We start from the raw sequence: 12,121 nt of genomic DNA, 5'->3' as shown, positions 1-12,121 counted from the left end.
ATGGTGCTATGTTTTTTCCTGAAGCCGGATTGTAGTTTAGAGAGTAGGTCACTAGAGTACAGGAACTCTTTAAGTTGATCACAAACAAGAGATTCAAGAAGTTTTGACAAAACACACAAGTTTGATATTGGTCTGTAGTTAGTCATAACAGCTGGATCACCTCCTTTTAATAAAGGGGTAACAAAAGCAGACTTCCAAACAAGTGGTATTTCTTTGTTTTGGATTGAAAGATTAAAGAGGACCGTAAGAGGTTGAGCTACATAATCAGCTGCTATTTTCAAGAAGTAGGGCTCTATCAAGTCCGGTCCGTTTGATTTCCTGTGATCTAATGCTTTGAGAGCTTTATGCACTTCCTGCACAGTAAAAGGAACAAAATTAAAATACTCTCCAGAAGACATTTGAGGTTCTGTGCAGGGAGTCACGGGGGCCACTCCTGTGGAGTCAAACAAAGAACCAGAAGCTATGAAATGATTGTTAAAGCTATTTAAGACCTCGGTCCTATCGTAGACAGGAACAGAGTTTTTTAAGACATATTTTGGAAGAGCCTGAGGTCTTCTATTTACAGATAGAGACTTTATCACTTTCCAAAATTTCTGTGGATTGTTGAGATTTTCTGTTGTGACAGATAAGTAATAATCTGATTTAGCCTTCTTAATAAGAGAAGTACATTTATTTCTTAAATGCCTAAAATTAGACCAATCAGAGGGAGAATCGCCTTTTCTGGCTTTGGCCCATACCACATTGCGCTGATGGATGGACTCTGACAATTCTGGAGAAAACCAAGGGTTCTCTCAACCCTTGACTCTAAATTTCCTAATAGGAGCATGTTTATTTACAATCTTCATAAAACTCTCCTTGAAATAGGCCCAAGCCAGTTCCACATCTGGCAACAAACTCAAATGCCCCCAATTAACCAAAGCTAGGTCATGATGATAGGCTTGCTCATTAAATATTTTTAAATTTCTCTTGCAAATAATACGGGGATTGCATTTGGGGATTTTAGTGTTCCTGCATATAGCAACAACACAATGATCACTCAAATCATTGCAGAACACACCCGCTGATGAGAACTTATGAGGGACATTTGTTAGGATTAAGTCAATCAAGGTAGACTTATTTGGACTCTTTACATGTGGCCTTGTAGGTAGGTTGACCAACTGGCTTAGATTAATAGAGTCACAGAAGGATTTAAATTCACCAGAAACTGCATTTAGCCAATCCCAATTAAAATCTCCAGCCAATAAGAGTTCCTTGTAATTTAATTTTGACAAAAGATACTGTAAGGATGGTAATGCTTCCTTGATGGCAGATGGAGGCCTGTAACACCCCGCAACAGTTATAGACAGGGACTTAACTATTTCTACGTTCAAAGCCAAAAACTCCATTTGTTTAGAAATAGATTCAGATAGAACAATTGATACACCAAATCTTGATTTTACATAAATGGCTACGCCACCACCTTTTTTGGGCCTGTCTGTACGATGAACGTTGTATCCAAGTATGGCGATGTCATCATTAGAAATAGATTTGGACAACCAGGTTTCAGAAATGATCACAATATCTGCATCTGTCGATTTCACCCAAATTCTGACCATGTCCATCTTGGGTAATAAGCTGCGCACATTAAGATGAACAAATTTTAACCCAGGCATTGATTTGAAATCAGCAGGGGTCTGGGCGCATTTCAGCTCAGGTCCAGGATTTGGTTGCACGTTTCCAGATATAAGTAAAAGTAGAACAATCATCAATCTTCGTTTCACACTACATTTTGGAACAGACTCACGCGTGTCAAATGTTGAAGCCAAGCATTGCTTTTCATCAAGTGAAAGAGAAAGATTGTACAAGGCAAGGAAGGCCTGAAGTTTAGGTACAACCACAGGCAACTTGAAGTTGAGGACCAGAACCAAATGAGACAGTGGAGGCTCAGGGTGCCCTGCTGCACCAGATTTAGTGCCACTATAGGAGATACCACACATGCTCTGCTTATTATTAGCAGTACTTACCCAAGGAGCACTACTTAGTCCCAAGTCCCAAACGGTCAACACACATAATAAAACTATTAAAAGTGCCATAATCTTCATGTTAAAAAACATCAGCAGAAACAGTTTGTGAGTAGCACAACCGTAGCTATTTTCCAGGAGGTGAATGTGACAGGCTCGGGCCTGTTAGCCCAGACCCCAGGTGGAGGTGGATGAAACAGGCTCAGGCCTGATAACCCAGGCTCCGGGTGGAGGTGGATATGGCAAGCTTCGGGCCTGTTAATCCAGGCTCCAGATGAAGGTGGATGTAGCAGACTCGGGCCTGTTAGCCCAGGCTCTAGGCGAAAGGTGAATGTTGCAGGCTCAGGCCTATTGGCCCAGGCTCCAGATGGAAATGGATGAGGCAGGTTCAAGCCTGTTAACCCAGCCTCCAGGCGTAGGTAAATGTGGCTCCAGTACAATCAATGGTGCAAATCTCGCTGCACTTTTGTGACACTTCATCTCGCTGTTTATTCGCTGCTGCGTTTTTCACCCCAGTTGTCGTGTCTTAGAGTATTATAACAGCGTTTTGATACCAGGAGCCCAATGAGGTTCTACAGATCATTCAGTCAAACCGAGCGGTTTTTGCCACAACCCCTGGCCACGAAGTCCGCCAGCCACTGCGACGCATGTCTCTTTGGGTCCTGTTCCAAATTGAACGACGGGGAGCTCAGCGTGCATCGCTATTTGGTTTTCAACAAGACAGGAGAAGGGTGCACCGTTCCCGGCGGCGCTGCAATACCGGGTCGATGCGTGGAGTGAATGGAGCAAGCCCCTTTTTCAACTCCCACTGCTAAAAATCCATTTAATATGTTGTCCCCTGATAGAGGACATATCAGATATTAAACTGATAAGAACAGATACTACACTTGATCTTAGCCAAAAGGCCGAGAAGCGATGAGCACCGCTTGTTTGCTGTCCGACGCAACCTCCCCGGACGGTTCTCACTTGTCATGGTCCAGTACTTTTAATTGGGCATAACAATAGCTGCTACTTAGCACCCCCGCCCAAGCGTTCCATGGTGAAGCACCTAAGGCTGGTTAAAGACCGCTTGTTTGGTTTTCACAATTGGACAAGGTTCTGCCAAACGGCAATGTTCCCTCAGCTGCTAGTTACAACAGAAGTCTAGTTAAGGACAGCTTATTTGCTTTTCACAAGTACGCAAGGCTCTGCCAAACAGCAGAGCCCACCAAAAATAGGTTCAACTCATTGGTGTCCCTCTCCACGGAAGTCTTTAGTAAAAGGCGAAAGACTTGTGCGTTATGAAGAGAAACCAGAGTAAGTACAACACTCTACTCGAGAGCAGCCGTAAACCCTAGTCGTCCCAGTCCAAACCCTCGCGGTAAGCCTCACTTGGTGTGCCGCTTTCAAATCCCAGGCCACGCCGCCAATATTTTCTCTCTGCTGTTTTTCCTGCCAATCAATAGTGCAAATCTCGCTGCACTTTTGTGACACTTCATCTCGCTGTTTATTCGCTGCTGCGTTTTTCACCCCAGTTGTCGTGTCTTAGAGTATTATAACAGCGTTTTGATACCAGGAGCCCAATGAGGTTCTACAGATCATTCAGTCAAACCGAGCGGTTTTTGCCACAACCCCTGGCCATGAAGTCCGCCAGCCACTGCGACGCATGTCTCTTTGGGTCCTGTTCCAAATTGAACGACGGGGAGCTCAGCGTGCATCGCTATTTGGTTTTCAACAAGACAGGAGAAGGGTGCACCGTTCCCGGCGGCGCTGCAATACCGGGTCGATGCGTGGAGTGAATGGAGCAAGCCCCTTTTTCAACTCCCATTGCTAAAAATCCATTTAATATGTTGTCCCCTGATAGAGGACATATCAGATATTAAACTGATAAGAACAGATTTTTTTTTTTTTTTTTTTTTATTTATTATTATTGACACAAGTTCAAGACACATTTCATAAAGGTCTTCACACAATTTACAAAATTTCAGTTACCATTTAAGATACAACATGATAAATAAATAAGTTACTCTGTAAAACTATTTAAAACAGGTGTAGCACAGTAAAAGCAATTGTTTTCAGACGTAATACAGGTAAGAGTTGTTTTCATAAGTTTCAGGTAAACATAAAAAGTTGTCATCTTGTGCATGTCAGAGTATGTTTAGTGTCCATATTAAAAAGTCTTAAGAGAGAGGGCATTGGTTTAAATGCTCTTTTCAAAAATCAGTTGTGCAGGAGCGCAATGAGTCCCTAACAAGGCTATACTAAGACCGTTTGGTTCTCTCGGGATCCTGTTGCGGTGCTCAGAGGAGACCCTCCCCTTGTTGCTCCTTCCCACCTGCCTCACCCGGAGAGTCAGGCCGCCGCTGCTTTGACCTTTTCTTGTGTGGCTCCGGCTCCTTCGTCCGAATGGGCACAGAGGCGATTCTTCTTTGCAGCTGTGTCCTTGGCTTGCCGCTTGCAGCTCGGGCCATTTGGGCCGCTGCTGCAGCCATCCTGATCACAGCTGCGGGGGGGATCTGCATGTGCTTTCTTACCAGCAAGTTTCTGGAGGTCCAAATGGCGTCTTTGATGGCGGCCAGGGTGAGCCACTGATTTGCAAAGTCACATGCTGGCATCTGTTTCTTAGGGCTCACCCCATACAGCACTAGCTGTGCTGTGAGGACCTCCCTTGCTGGTAAGTACGGGAATTGCAAGGAGCCGGCCATTGCCCACTGGTCTACGGCAGCGCTGCACTCCCAGAGCAAATGCCTCACCGACTCAGGCTCGCCACAACCTGGTCGGGGGCAGGTTGAGTGCGCTGACATGCCCCGGGAGTGCATAACGGACCTGACCGGGAGGATCTCGTGAGCCACCATCCATGACAGGTCCCGGAGTCTGTTTGGGAGAGCCGAATGGTTCATGTTGCGCCAAACAGTTGAGGGCTCGCCAAATGCCAGCCCACGCACTGGACTCACTGGTTCCCGCTCCTGCACAACTGAAATGAGAGAGCGATGATTTGTTAAAACATACACTTCTTCTTGCTCAAGTTGAAAACGTTTTAAAAAGGTCTGGATAAAAGCATAGGTTGGCGGCAGGATAAAAGACACAGGTACTTTAAGATCAGAGGGTAAAATCTTCAGTCTTCTGAGATATGATCCCATCCAGAACCGTGCCATAGCTGCTGTCTTAGCATTTCTGGATGGGGCCGTGGCTGCTGTTATGTGTATAGCTGTAAATCTGCTCCCTAAAAACAATAACAGGTCCGGCACTCCTTTCCCTCCTTTCTCCTTTGGCTTCTTCATCACGCTTCTTTGCACTCGTTCCCACTTGGACCCCCACAGGAAATAAAAGATGGCTCGTTCCAGGTCTAAAATCACTTTTCTGGGTGGGATAAAAACAGAACTGATGAGTAAAAGCAAAGGTAAAATCACTGCCTTGATGATTAAAACCTTTCCTTCTAGTGTCAGTCCTCTAAGTCTCCAGTACCCTAGTCTCTGCCTAACTTTCCCTACCATGTCTGGCCAATTTGTTTTCCCTCCCCCCTCCCTATCAAATTTGACCCCAAGTATTTTTTGGTCGGTCTGGGTCACAGTCAGGGGGAGTCCTGTCATCTCAGTCGCTGTCCACGGTCCATAAAAATGGGCTAGGGTCTTGCTTCTATTTAGTTTTGACCCAGAGGCCCGCCCAAACCAGTCGGTCAAGTCTAGAGTCCTGTTGACAGATAAAAGGTCAGTGCATAAAATGTTAATATCGTCCATATATAAAATACACTTTGTCGCAAGTCCCCCGCTCCCTGGCACTCCTACCCCATTGATTTGTTTGTCCCTTCTCAAGATCTGTGCCAGTGGTTCGATGCAAATAACATAAAGGAGGGCAGATAACGGACACCCCTGACGGACACCGCAGTTGATATTGACTGCTTTTGTCAGATTCCCGTTAACAATGAATTTGCTGGTAATACCCCGGTACAGCAATCCCACCCAGGCTATAAACCTTCTTGGGAAACCCATTTTTTGCAGTACCTGGAAAAGGTATTGGTGCGAGACCCGATCAAAAGCTTTCTCAAAATCTAAGTTTAGGACTACTAGCCGGATGTTTCTGTCTCTCGCATAACAGATGGTGTCTCGGATCAGTGCGAGGCTGTCGGTGATCTTCCTCCCTGGTATGGCACAGGCTTGATCCGGGTGGATCAGCCCTTCTAAAAACAAAGACATGCGTGATGCTAAAAGTTTACTAAAAAGTTTACAATCAAAATTTAAAAGTGTGATGGGTCTCCAATTTCTCAGGTCAGTCTTGTCTTTGTCTTTGTAAAGGAGGGTCACTATCCCTACTCTAAAGCTGTCAGGAAGTTGTTCAAGTTTTTCAAGATCGCTAAAAACATCAAGCAAGTCAGGTGCTAAAATGTCCCAAAATGTTAAATAAAATTCTAAGGGAAGTCCGTCTTCTCCTGGGGACTTCCCTGTTCTAAAACTCTTGATGCATTCATTTAACTCTAGAATAGTAAAATCCTGGGTTAAAAGCACTCTGTCGTCTACCGTTTGCTCAATGAAATTTAAAACTTCCATCATGCTGTCTCTTTGAACCAGTTTTTCTCTATATAGTTCTGTATAAAAGTTTTCAATTGTGTCTTTGATTTCCTCTGTTGTTTTAGCATTGCAGCCATTTTCTTTTTTTAAGCTTAAAAAGCCCCTTCCTTTATTTACTATTTTCTTAAAGAAGTATCTTGTACACTTTTCCCCTTCCTCTATTTCTTTTTCTTTGCTTCTTAAAATGACCCCCTTGCTTTTAATTTCTGCTAAAAGGGACATCTCTCCTTTAATTTGTTTCATGTCTTCATTTAGATCCATCCCTTGTTGGTTCAGTTTGAAATACCGCTGGAGTCGTTTTTGCAGTCCCAACATGCGTCTGTCGTCCCTATCTTTCTTTCTCTTACCTGCCTGTCTAAAGAAGGTCTGGGTCCGTCTTTTTACCATTTCCCACCAATGTGCACGTGTATCGTAAAAGTCTTGAAGGGTCTGCCACTCGAGGTACTGCTCCCGATACTGACTAACTAACTCCCTATCCTCTAAAAGGGAACAGTTGAGCTTCCACAGACCACTTCCTAATATCACCTCAGAAGACAGTGAGAGGGTGCAGGAAAGCATTGCGTGGTCAGAAAAGAAAACTGGTTCCAATCTAGCATCCATCGGTGGGCAATCGCGTGATAAAATGTAATCTATGCGAGAGGCTCTGGTGCCATCACCACTGAACCAGGTGAAGCCTTGCTCTCTGGGATGCATGGTTCTAAAACAGTCGAGAAGTTTAAAATCTTTGCATATGTCCCGTAATAAAACCGATGTTTTGTCAATTTTAAGATCTTCCCCTGCTCCTTTCCTATCATTCCTGCTTAGAATACAATTAAAATCTCCCCCTACAACTAGTGGCGCCCTACCTAGCATGTGGAACTGCAAGTCTTCCAAAAGGTCATACCTGTCATTTTTATCATTAAAACCATAAATATTTAAGACGTTAAAATCTCTTCCCATAAAAGTCAAGTGTGCTAAAAGTGCCCGGCCATCTCTCACCACTGTGCTACCCTTCACCAAGACTAGGGGGTTTTTGATTAGAATGGCCACGCCATCATTTTTGTTCTGATTTGATCCGCTCCATATCGATGTTTGTTGCCATAACTTCTCCCAATCTCTGTAATGGTTTAAAAACGGCAGGCCACACTCCTGTATTAAAAACACATCCGACTTAAAAGAGTTAAGGAAGGATAAAACAGTCTCAGCTCTAACTCTCGACTTCACACTTCTCACATTTATGGTTGAGAAGGTAAGTGTCATGAGTATGATTATAAATAACAAGTATGACATTTTAAAGGACTAAGAGGGGAATTGCAATGTTAAAATGTCTTAAAAGAGGCAGTTAGTCAATGGCTTGTGAATGGAGCTCTTCCTTCACTCCTATTGGTGAAAAGGGAAGGGTTTGAGCTTCATTTCCCGGTTGGACTCTGGGGGTGGGCCTTTGTTGCAAGGTTGCATTTAAGTTTGAGTCCTTGGGGGTTGATTGCAGAGCTATGTTTAGGAAAGAGACCTCATTTGGGGAATCGGGGGGGAAGACTCTGGGCTCCCCCACAGATAAACTGTCTGAGGAGTTGCCAGCTCTTCCCCTCTTCTCTGCGACTCCAGCAGACTCCGAGGACGTTTCTGATAAAGGCCTCTTGGCCGGCTGGGCATTGGGGAGGGAGGCATCCTCGCTATTGCCTTGTGACTGGTCACTTTCATGTTCTAGACTAGCTCCGCCTTCTGCCTGCACTGCCCCATCTTTCCCACCACTCTCCTCTGATTGGGCAGTTACAGGCCCCTCCTCCTCTCCCCCTTCACCCATTTCTTGTTCTCCAATCACAGGATTTGGAGGGAGATTTGAATTTCCCAGCTCGGCTTCTGCAAACAGCTCTGTAAATGGTTCATCTGGTCCGCCATTTTGTTCCTTTGCGACTACCTTTGCTGCTTTCAGTTTGTTGGCAAAAGACTTTGGGCAATCTCTGAAGAGGTGGTTTGTTTCTCCACAAAGATTACACTTCCTGCCATTGGTACACTCCTCAAAGGTATGCCCAATTTCTCTACATTTCCCACAAATTATCTGTTGACATGCTTCTGCCAGGTGCCCATGCTCACCACACTTGCGGCAGAGCTTGGGCTGTCCCTGGTAGTGGATGTAGCCTCTGTTGTTACCGAGAACTATCATTGATGGCAGATGTTTCAGGCCCTGGAAGCCCTGAGGGTCCTGACATTGGTGTATGGGGACCCTCCACGCGCAATTCCAGATTCCATCCTCATCCCTCACCTTGGTAGCCTGGCCTTTCACAGTGCAATATCTCCCCAGCCACAAACAAATGTCATCCGCATTCACTGTCTCATTGAACATTCTGACAATGACTGTTTTAAAGGCATTGTCAGTCAGTTTCTCAACATTGAAAGTGGAAAACTGGTGTTTTTCATTTTCATATCTATTCCAGAAGTCTCTGAGAACACTGGCAGAGCGAAAGCTTACATCGAAACCTTTGTTAAAAGGCAGGGTAACAATACAATTAATATCTTCTGGTGGGAAAAGTAACGTTCTTTGTATAAGCTTCCTGGAGAAGTCAAGCCGTGACATCACCAATGGATTGCCATCTTTATCTTTAAAATTAAAGCGGACACTGTGGTGCCTCCGCATGCCAGCATGGCTGGCTGACATGATGGAGACCCCACTCAATTTCCCTGTTTGCCCTAGCTGAGGTTTAAAAACAAAGCTTTAAGAACCTTACCTACCTTTCGTGAAACAGCGAATTACAAGAAAATCTAAATTTTCAAACACTATATGACAATATCCTCCTAACACCATGAAAACAAGGCCACAAACAGGCAGAGTTTTCCGATTAGCCGGAGGTGATCGCAGTCTTAACCAAAAGGCCGAGAAGCGATGAGCACCACTTGTTTGCTGTCCGACGCAACCTCCCCGGACGGTTCTCACTTGTCATGGTCCAGTACTTTTAATTGGGCATAACAATAGCTGCTACTTAGCACCCCCGCCCAAGCGTTCCATGGTGAAGCACCTAAGGCTGGTTAAAGACCGCTTGTTTGGTTTTCACAATTGGACAAGGTTCTGCCAAACGGCAATGTTCCCTCAGCTGCTAGTTACAACAGAAGTCTAGTTAAGGACAGCTTATTTGCTTTTCACAAGTACGCAAGGCTCTGCCAAACAGCAGAGCCCACCAAAAATAGGTTCAACTCATTGGTGTCCCTCTCCACGGAAGTCTTTAGTAAAAGGCGAAAGACTTGTGCGTTATGAAGAGAAACCAGAGTAAGTACAACACTCTACTCGAGAGCAGCCGTAAACCCTAGTCGTCCCAGTCCAAACCCTCGCGGTAAGCCTCACTTGGTGTGCCGCTTTCAAATCCCAGGCCACGCCGCCAATATTTTCTCTCTGCTGTTTTTCCTGCCAATCAATAGTGCAAATCTCGCTGCACTTTTGTGACACTTCATCTCGCTGTTTATTCGCTGCTGCGTTTTTCACCCCAGTTGTCGTGTCTTAGAGTATTATAACAGCGTTTTGATACCAGGAGCCCAATGAGGTTCTACAGATCATTCAGTCAAACCGAGCGGTTTTTGCCACAACCCCTGGCCATGAAGTCCGCCAGCCACTGCGACGCATGTCTCTTTGGGTCCTGTTCCAAATTGAACGACGGGGAGCTCAGCGTGCATCGCTATTTGGTTTTCAACAAGACAGGAGAAGGGTGCACCGTTCCCGGCGGCGCTGCAATACCGGGTCGATGCGTGGAGTGAATGGAGCAAGCCCCTTTTTCAACTCCCATTGCTAAAAATCCATTTAATATGTTGTCCCCTGATAGAGGACATATCAGATATTAAACTGATAAGAACAGATACTACACTTGATCTTAGCCAAAAGGCCGAGAAGCGATGAGCACCGCTTGTTTGCTGTCCGACGCAACCTCCCCGGACGGTTCTCACTTGTCATGGTCCAGTACTTTTAATTGGGCATAACAATAGCTGCTACTTAGCACCCCCGCCCAAGCGTTCCATGGTGAAGCACCTAAGGCTGGTTAAAGACCGCTTGTTTGGTTTTCACAATTGGACAAGGTTCTGCCAAACGGCAATGTTCCCTCAGCTGCTAGTTACAACAGAAGTCTAGTTAAGGACAGCTTATTTGCTTTTCACAAGTACGCAAGGCTCTGCCAAACAGCAGAGCCCACCAAAAATAGGTTCAACTCATTGCTGTCCCTCTCCACGGAAGTCTTTAGTAAAAGGCGAAAGACTTGTGCGTTATGAAGAGAAACCAGAGTAAGTACAACACTCTACTCGAGAGCAGCCGTAAACCCTAGTCGTCCCAGTCCAAACCCTCGCGGTAAGCCTCACTTGGTGTGCCGCTTTCAAATCCCAGGCCACGCCGCCAATATTTTCTCTCTGCTGTTTTTCCTGCCAATCAATAGTGCAAATCTCGCTGCACTTTTGTGACACTTCATCTCGCTGTTTATTCGCTGCTGCGTTTTTCACCCCAGTTGTCGTGTCTTAGAGTATTATAACAGCGTTTTGATACCAGGAGCCCAATGAGGTTCTACAGATCATTCAGTCAAACCGAGCGGTTTTTGCCACAACCCCTGGCCATGAAGTCCGCCAGCCACTGCGACGCATGTCTCTTTGGGTCCTGTTCCAAATTGAACGACGGGGAGCTCAGCGTGCATCGCTATTTGGTTTTCAACAAGACAGGAGAAGGGTGCACCGTTCCCGGCGGCGCTGCAATACCGGGTCGATGCGTGGAGTGAATGGAGCAAGCCCCTTTTTCAACTCCCATTGCTAAAAATCCATTTAATATGTTGTCCCCTGATAGAGGACATATCAGATATTAAACTGATAAGAACAGATACTACACTTGATCTTAGCCAAAAGGCCGAGAAGCGATGAGCACCGCTTGTTTGCTGTCCGACGCAACCTCCCCGGACGGTTCTCACTTGTCATGGTCCAGTACTTTTAATTGGGCATAACAATAGCTGCTACTTAGCACCCCCGCCCAAGCGTTCCATGGTGAAGCACCTAAGGCTGGTTAAAGACCGCTTGTTTGGTTTTCACAATTGGACAAGGTTCTGCCAAACGGCAATGTTCCCTCTGTCCTGTTTCTAGCTGCTAGTTACAACAGAAGTCTAGTTAAGGACAGCTTATTTGCTTTTCACAAGTACGCAAGGCTCTGCCAAACAGCAGAGCCCACCAAAAATAGGTTCAACTCATTGCTGTCCCTCTCCACGGAAGTCTTTAGTAAAAGGCGAAAGACTTGTGCGTTATGAAGAGAAACCAGAGTAAGTACAACACTCTACTCGAGAGCAGCCGTAAACCCTAGTCGTCCCAGTCCAAACCCTCGCGGTAAGCCTCACTTGGTGTGCCGCTTTCAAATCCCAGGCCACGCCGCCAATATTTTCTCTCTGCTGTTTTTCCTGCCAATCAATAGTGCAAATCTCGCTGCACTTTTGTGACACTTCATCTCGCTGTTTATTCGCTGCTGCGTTTTTCACCCCAGTTGTCGTGTCTTAGAGTATTATAACAGCGTTTTGATACCAGGAGCCCAATGAGGTTCTACAGATCATTCAGTCAAACCGAGCGGTTTTTGCCACAACCCCTGGCCATGAA

At 45.5% G+C, this 12,121-nt stretch overlaps 7 non-coding genes and 1 pseudogene across 7 annotated transcripts; all 8 read right to left on the bottom strand.

Moving 5' to 3' along the window:
- Nucleotides 1–2,726: 2,726 nt before the first annotated feature.
- On the bottom strand, nucleotides 2,727–2,917 carry LOC116057114. The gene has a single exon (XR_004106734.1). It is a non-coding gene; the product is annotated as a U2 spliceosomal RNA (small nuclear RNA).
- A 266-nt stretch (nucleotides 2,918–3,183) lies between these two features.
- On the bottom strand, nucleotides 3,184–3,300 carry LOC116057112. The gene has a single exon (XR_004106732.1). It is a non-coding gene; the product is annotated as a U5 spliceosomal RNA (small nuclear RNA).
- Nucleotides 3,301–3,724: 424 nt separating this feature from the next.
- LOC116057116 lies at nucleotides 3,725–3,944 on the bottom strand (annotated as a pseudogene).
- Nucleotides 3,945–9,672: 5,728 nt separating this feature from the next.
- LOC116057113 lies at nucleotides 9,673–9,789 on the bottom strand. Its single transcript, XR_004106733.2, has one exon. It is a non-coding gene; the product is annotated as a U5 spliceosomal RNA (small nuclear RNA).
- A 424-nt stretch (nucleotides 9,790–10,213) lies between these two features.
- On the bottom strand, nucleotides 10,214–10,404 carry LOC116057109. Its single transcript, XR_004106730.2, has one exon. It is a non-coding gene; the product is annotated as a U2 spliceosomal RNA (small nuclear RNA).
- Nucleotides 10,405–10,670: 266 nt separating this feature from the next.
- Nucleotides 10,671–10,787, bottom strand: LOC116057110. Its single transcript, XR_004106731.2, has one exon. It is a non-coding gene; the product is annotated as a U5 spliceosomal RNA (small nuclear RNA).
- A 424-nt stretch (nucleotides 10,788–11,211) lies between these two features.
- On the bottom strand, nucleotides 11,212–11,402 carry LOC116057115. Its single transcript, XR_004106735.2, has one exon. It is a non-coding gene; the product is annotated as a U2 spliceosomal RNA (small nuclear RNA).
- Nucleotides 11,403–11,680: 278 nt separating this feature from the next.
- LOC116057117 lies at nucleotides 11,681–11,797 on the bottom strand. Its single transcript, XR_004106736.2, has one exon. It is a non-coding gene; the product is annotated as a U5 spliceosomal RNA (small nuclear RNA).
- Between the last annotated feature and the right edge of the window lie 324 nt (nucleotides 11,798–12,121).

The sequence above is a fragment of the Sander lucioperca genome, chromosome 3 (assembly GCF_008315115.2).
Source record: "Sander lucioperca isolate FBNREF2018 chromosome 3, SLUC_FBN_1.2, whole genome shotgun sequence".
Taxonomy (NCBI): Eukaryota; Metazoa; Chordata; class Actinopteri; order Perciformes; family Percidae; genus Sander; species Sander lucioperca.
This window is presented reverse-complemented; position numbering and strand designations above follow the sequence as displayed.